We start from the raw sequence: 7,940 nt of genomic DNA, 5'->3' as shown, positions 1-7,940 counted from the left end.
GCCATCTACATACAACAATGCTCCTCTTCTTGGACTTTTGGCTAGGCTACATGCGGGACATAGTGGATATAACAGTTGCTTCCAGGTATAAAAGATTATGGATGAATTTCTAGTAGTAATTGATATTTGGTCTAGATGAGACTGTAATATACCTATAACTATATTTGGATATATTTGTGTTGATGTTTGGATATTGGTGAATGTTTGAAGGTGGAATAGAAGTTGGTGAGAATGATATAAAAAATTGGTAATTGGGAGCTTATTTTGGGAGTTTGTTGGATTGGAAGTTTTTTGGTTTGACAATTTTTTGGAATCTATGTTTTTAAATTGTGCATGAATAAAAAAGTTAATCAGACATCATTTATACAAGCAAATAATGTTAAAACAAACATATTTATCATTTTTTATTTCAATTAAAAATGATGTTAATTTAAAATTGTAACATCTGTTATAATATAAAAATGGATATATATCAAGGCTTAATACATTAGTTTTAGTAGTGCATTTACATCAGTTTATCAAGAAATATCGATGTTAAATATCACATCAGATAAAGGTTTAAGAATACAGAACTGATGTTAAAGAGGAATTTAGACAATATTTATTTAAAAGGAAATGATGTTACTTATTCTTATAGACATCAGTTCTTCTGCTATAGAAAGCGGTTCCTCGACAGAAACCGTTGTTACAGTAATTATTAACATCAGTTTTTTTGAAAAACTGATGTTAAAATTATTAGTAACATCAGTTTAATAGACAAGGGCAAAATTATTGCTTATCTGGCATATGTTTAAATTGATAAAAATATTATATTATAATAATATATAAATGATAGATGTGCATTAGAAATTTAACATCAAGATATAGATATCAGTTTCATATTAAAAATGATGTTATATGTCCTTTTTCACATCAGTTTAAAACCGATGTTAAATGAGGGGGTCTTTAACATCACCCATGAAGAGATTGGTTTCTGTTTTTCATAGACATCAATTTTTAACTGATGTCTATTGACGTTTTTCTTGTAGTGTATAGACCTTGAGTTAATCACCCACAAGTTGAACGTGGATCCAAATCGAAAGATCGTAAAGCAAAAGAAAAGGAGTTTTGCTCCTGAAAGGCATAAAGCTATCAAGCAAGAAGTTGAGGACCTCTTAGAGGTTGGTTTTATTGAAGAGATACAGTTTCCATAATGGTTAGAAAATCCTGTAATGGTAAAGAAGGCTAATAGAAAGTGGAGAATGTGTGTTGATTTAACTGATTTAAATGACGCATGCCCTAAGGATTGTTTTTCTCTTCCAAGAATAGACACTTTAATAGACGCTACCACGGGGCACGAGATGCTGAGTTTCATGGATGGATTTAGAGGATACAATCAGATCAAAATGCATAAGGATGACATCCCCAAGGTATCATTTATCACAAACTTTGGTGTTTTTTGTTACCTTGTTATGACATTTGGACTCAAGAATGCAGAAGCCACATACCAAAGATTGGTAACTAAAATCTTTAAAGATTTTATTGGGAAAACTATAGAAGTTTATGTAGATGAAATATTATTCAAGAGTCTTGTAAAGAATGATCATATATCCCATTTGAGGGAAGCTGTTGAGGTCCTGCGATACCACAAAATGATGTTAAATCCCTCCAAGTGTGCTTTTGGAGTTGGACCTAGAAATTTTTTAGGATTGATGGTCTCTAAGAGGGGAATTGAGACCAATCCAGACAAGATAAAGGCTATCTTAGACATGGAATCTCTGTATTTCATAAAGGATGTACAGAAACTTACCGGGAGGGTTGCAGCTTTGAGACATTTTATCTCTAAGTTTGGGGACAAGTGCTTACCATTCTTCAAAGCTTTGAAGAAAGTAAAAGACTTTGCATGGACTGAAGAAAGTCAAATGATGTTCGAGAAATTGAAGAAATACATGGTTCAAGCCCTCTGTTGGCTAAGCCGGTCTTTGATGAAACCCTGTGCTTATATTTGGCCATTTCTAAAAATGCCTTGAGCACCGTGTTGGTAAAGGAGGAGCTTAAAGTCTAGAAACCTATATATTATGTCAACAAGATTCTATATGGGGCTGAGTTGAACTATTCAACTATAGAAAAATTCATTTTTGCCTTGGTTATGGCCTCAAGGAAGTTGCGTCCCTACTTCCAAGCTCATAAAATTGAGGTATTAACAAACCGGCCTTTGAGAAATATCATTCACAGTCCAAAAGCCAGTGGGAGGCTCATCAAATGGGCCATAGAGCTGGGGAAATTTGATATTAAGTATAAACCCCGGACGACGATAAAGCTAGGGCCTTGGCTGACTTTGTGGTTGAATGTACCATCGCCAACCAAAAAGTCAAGGGGGGAATAGATATACCTCAAGGCATGGAGGTTAAAGAGGAGAATGAAGGAGATCAAATCAAGGACAATAAATTTCGGGTACTCTATTTTGATGGGGCATCAAAAACAAATTCGAGTGGAGCTGGTTTAGTTTTAAAAAGTCCCGATGGATTCTTTATTGAGTATGATATGAAGTTAGATTTCTCCACTACAAATAACGAAGCATAATATAAAGCCTTAATAACAGGCCTGGGCCTAGCTGGGACACTGAGAGTTAAACATTTGAAAGTTTACGGAGATTCAAAATTGGTGGTATCCCAAGTCAATGGAGAGTTTGAGGCTAGAGATAAAACCATGGCCAAATTAATATGGCTTGTAAAATTTGTGATGACTCAGTTTGACGATGTCATGTCAAATACATCTCGAGAGAAGAGAATTCTAAGGCAGATGCGTTATCCAAATTCACCTCTTTTGAGATGTTAAGTTGGCTCGGGCTTGGAAAATCTTGGATTGATCCCATTAAGACTCATTTGCAAACCGGATGGCTTCCTAGTGATGCATTAGAGGCACGAAAATTATCTGTACGGACCTTGAGATATTTTTTGATTGATGGGATTCTCTATAAAATATCCTTTGTGATTCCCTATCTAAGGTGCCTGAGGCCTGATGAGGCCCGCCTTGTTTTGGAAGAAGTTTATGGAGGCATATGTGGCCAACACTTGCGGGGAAGGGCTTTAGCTCACAAGATTACTTGTTTAGGCTTCTACTGGCCATAAATGATGGCATATGCCAAAGATTATATGAAGAGGTGTGATCACTATCAGAAACATACCCCAATAGTAAGGCAGCCACCAAAAATGCTAACTTCCAAAAATGCCCCTATCCCGTTTGCTATGTGGGGAATGGATATTCTTGGACCGTTCCCAATGGCTACAACCCAAAGGAAGTTTTCAATTGTAGCAATTGATTACTTTACCAAGTGGATCGAAGCCAAGCCCTTTGCCAAGATTACAACCAAACAAGTTGCCCAATTTTTGTGGGAAAATATAATGTGTAGATATGGAATTCCTCGTATCTTGGTCACTGATAACAGAACACAGTTCAATAATGAGGAGTTCAAGAAGTATTGTAAAGAGAATGAAATTGAGCTGTAATTCACTTCTGTCGCTCACCCTCAAGCCAATGGCCAAGCAAAGTTGCAAATCAGATTATTTTAGACGGATTGAAGAAGAATATTGAAAAGTCCAGGAATAATTGGGTGGATGATATATTACCAATACTTTGCCTACAGGACCACATGCAGAGTTATAACAGGGGAAACCCCACTCATGTTGGCCTATGGAGATGAATCTATTATTCCTGTGGAAATATCACATTCATCCCCGAGGGTTCAAGCTTACAATGTTGAAGAAAATGATGAAGGGAAAAGATTAGCCTTGGACTTAATTGATGACGTTCGAGATCAAGCTCATACGAAGATCGTGGAATATCAGAAAATGCTTCTTTTTATTATAATCTGAGAGTAAAGGAAATGTTCTTTAATCAAGGAGATCTAGTTCTAAGGAAGGTTGAAGTATCAGGAGTTGGGCAGAAAGGAAAGCTAGCCCCAAACTGGGAAGGGCCGTTAAAAGTCAAAAGTGTTCAAGGATGAGGATCTTACAGATTAGAGATAATAGAAGGAGAATAGATGCCAAGAACTTGGCATGCACAGAACTCAAAGGTTTACTACATACAGTGGCCATGTTGAATGAAAAATATCGTGAACAGTTGTCCCATATGATTTATATTATAGTTTCCTAGGATTTATATTTCAATTTATGATAAGAACTGTAAGGGTTGGACCCAGTTTAATATAAGGTTTTGAAAGACCAAGTTATGTTCTATAAGTTTTGCTGAGCTTTGAAAGACCAAGTTATATTCTTGAGTTGAAGTGAAGAAAAGTGAATCAAAAGCCTATAGGCCAATGGCCCATAAGCCAAAGGCCCAAAAATGAGGCCCATTTTTTGGAATGTTCTTGAATCTTCCAAAAGAAAATCCAAGTTGTATTTGGAAAATTAAAGACCCATTGGCCCAATCCAAATGGGAATTTGAAAAACTAAAGGCCCGTAGACCCAATTATAAAAATTGGAAGAACAAATTCCAGAGCAACTAAGACCACGATTGAGGTCGTATTTCAGGTCGTGGATTCTAGTCGAAAAACTTCTACCAGAGGCCCTAAAATAAACCATGTATAAGAACAGGATTGAGGTCGAAATCCAGGTAATAGATCCTAGTCGAATTTCTTCGACTAGTCGCCCCAAAAGAGACCATGCATAAGATCAGGATTGAGGTCAAATTCCAGGTCATGGATTCTGGTCAATAAACTTCGACTAGGCTATTGAAATTGAACCATAAATTTGACTAGGATTGAAGTCGAAATCTAAGTCGAGATTCCTGGTCAAAATCATTCGACTGGGGTACAACAATTGACTAGAATTTTGACCAGGATCCTAGTCGAATTCCAAATTGTGGATCCTGGTCGAAAATAGCAAAAAATTCGAAGAAAAAAATCCCGAAAATTAAGGAATTAAATGAGTAATTCTTGAAAATTACTAAAGGTCGGGGCATTAACCGATTCAAGGCATATTAAAGTAAAGGAAGTATGTAAGTAAAATGAGTATGGAAAATTTTCATAAAATAGTTTGAAACCTCGAAAAGGGAAAATCATTGGAAGAGTATAGGTCGCTCCACACTTTACGCTAGAAAGGATAACCTGTAAGGGAATCAAAAACTTAACTTCTATGAAATCTTGTACGGTTTCCTAGAAGTTGGGGGAAAATGATAGGGGATAAAAATAATCGTGATTGCGTAATAAATAAGCACATTAATTAGGCCCAATTCGGTCCAAATACGAAACCCGGTTGTTAAGGCCCGATAATTAATATCATTAATTGGGCTAAAGGGGCCCATATATAAAGAATTTATTATTAAATTTGTAGGTCATGAATCATCCCAAACTGAGGTTGATAAAACAAGTTCAAATTAGAATCAAACTCTCAAAAGAGTAGTCCTCAAGCCACACAATCCTATAAAGAAGCAAATCCCTACATTCTAGGACTCCAAAGTTTATTCCAAATCAGAGACTTGCCCACCAAATCTCCTAACCCTAATCTAATTCAAGGCATCATATGCCTATATGATAAATGGATTTTATATCTACTTAGAACGCTTCATTACAAATTTAAGTTGGTGTTTTGGACTCAAGTTGTTGGTATTTTTGATGTGTTTTTGCGTTATTACATTTCAGGCATCAGTTAAAGGAAGAAAGAAGCTTTTAAAATAATTATGCTGAAAAGAAGTCAGAATTGGAAGCCTAGGCCATTCTCAAGTTGTATAGAATCTCGTTAGCTTCGCGTGGGCAGTTGAATCGCCTAATTCTGACGAGTAGAACTCAAGTAATGGCCAAAAGAAGAATCAGCAGAAAAGTACAGAAGTCACACGCGGCCGCCCCAGAAACCAGCGTGCCCGCGCTGACTTTCTGCAAAAACAGCACGGCCGCCCTGCCATTAGCGCGGCTGCGCCACCCCGATTTTTGACCCAAAATCCTGATTTTAGTAGAATGTTAATATATTAAGGGTCCTGGTCATCTTGAAGCCTATATATATCAATAAAAAGACGTTTTGAACATCAAGGAGGCCTGGGAGAGCAATAAGAAGACCTAGAGAGCACGAGAAGGATACGGAGAAGAAGACTTTTATTTTCTTTAATATAGTCGATACTTGGATGCCTGTTTTCGATTTATTCTTGAAACCTAACACTCTTATATTATTATTATCATGCTTTCATTGGAACCCATAGTGACGATGAGTTCGATTATGTACTAATCGTTATCGTGGGGTTCTAACGGATTTACTTATGGATTTCTATAGTTAATTTGTTTCAATATCTTGGTGTGTGGTGATTGATTGATATCCTAGTATTGGTTGTGCTTATTCATCTTATGTGCGTAGCTAACATATAAGATAATGTGTTAATATCTATTGAACCGAAAGTGAATATAGAGGTTTAGAACTTGCCTTGCTAGCATAGGTTCATGTGTTATTGTTATGCATGATTCGTAGGTAATTTTAATCATCTTACTTGCCCTATGTAATCACGATATCTAACTTGCGCGTTAAACCGTTATGTTGTCAAATTCTATAGACATATAGGGTCTCAATATAATTGGTGTCCATTCAGCTTCTATCACTTTTATGGATGTCTGGTAGTATGTTATTCGTGCAACGAAAGTTGGCGTTTAGCAGTTTTGTATTATCTGATAAGTGTCATCACCATCACATGCTAAGGTTAAGAATAAAAAGGCTATTGAATGAAGTATTTAATGAAGTTAGAATCCCATGTTTGTCATATATATTAATTCAACCATTCTTGTTCTCTTAGTTATAATTGTTAGTTTAATTCTTAGTTTAATCAAAACCCAATTTGTTATTTGTCTTAGCATTGAGCGATAACCATACATTGTTGCATAGGTGCATAAATTGAACTTAACCTAAACCAGTCTCTGTGGGAACGAATCTGATTTATATCTGATACTACTTGCGAATGTGTATACTTGCGTGAATTTTAGCGCGTGTTTTCGCCCTAACAAGTTTTTGGCGCCGCTACCGGGGACTCGGTGTTAATTTTTAGTTTATGTGCTTCTCATCAGTGGTCGTTAAAGTTCATGGACTCAGACTTTTTTACTTTCACGGTTTACTTGTTGTGTTTCAGGTACTCATTACAATGGGAGACCCAGCAGCACGAACGAAAGCCTTGATGGATTTTTCTCAACCCAAGATCAATGACATTCAATCTAGCATTGTCAGGCCAGCTATCACAGCTAATACCTTCGAGATCAAGCCTGGCATAATTCAATGGGTGCAGAATTCAATCCAGTTTGGGGGTTCTCCAACGGAAGATCCCAATATGCACATTAGGGATTTCATTGAGATATGCGACACCTTCGAGTTCAACGGTGTTTTTGAAGATGCTGTGAAGCTGAGACTGTTCCCATTCTCTCTGAGGGACAAGGCTAAGAGCTGGTTACACTCTCTACCAGCTGGTTCGATTACTACTTGGGAAGATCTTGCTCAAAAGTTTCTCACTAAATTCTTCCCTATGGCAAAGACAGCTGCAATCAAGAATGCTCTTACTCAATTTGCTCAACAATCAGGAGAATCTTTATATGAAGCTTGGGAGCGCTACAAGGAGATGCTTAGGAAGTGTTCTCATCATAGAATTCCTGATTGGTTGATCATCAATTATTTTTATAATGGTTTGGGAGCACAGTCCAGACCCATGCGATGCAGCATCAGGTGGAGCCTTATGGGCTAAAAGCTATGATGAAGCTTATGATCTAATTGAACTGATGGCTGTTAATGAATATCAGTATCCAACTCAGAGATTGCCATAGGGCAAGGTAGCAGGAGTTCTTCAAGTGGATACAACTACGGCTATCACTGCTCAACTAAAGGAGTTGTCTATAAAGATCGATTTTCTGGCTAACTATGGTATTAATCAGATAACCAGTGTTTGTGAGCTATGTGCAGGTTCACATGAGATGGAGCAATGCGCTATATCTAGTGAAT

General features: G+C 36.9%; 1 non-coding gene across 1 annotated transcript; it reads right to left on the bottom strand.

Annotated features, from left to right (window-relative positions):
• Positions 1 to 7,487: 7,487 nt before the first annotated feature.
• Positions 7,488 to 7,592, bottom strand: LOC141715404 (small nucleolar RNA R71). Its single transcript, XR_012572169.1, has one exon. It is a non-coding gene; the product is annotated as a small nucleolar RNA R71 (small nucleolar RNA).
• Between the last annotated feature and the right edge of the window lie 348 nt (positions 7,593 to 7,940).

This window comes from Apium graveolens, chromosome 3 (genome assembly GCF_009905375.1).
Source record: "Apium graveolens cultivar Ventura chromosome 3, ASM990537v1, whole genome shotgun sequence".
Classification (NCBI taxonomy): domain Eukaryota; kingdom Viridiplantae; phylum Streptophyta; class Magnoliopsida; order Apiales; family Apiaceae; genus Apium; species Apium graveolens.
The sequence above is the reverse complement of the archived record's forward strand: the minus strand, read 5'-3'. Positions and strand labels throughout refer to the sequence as shown.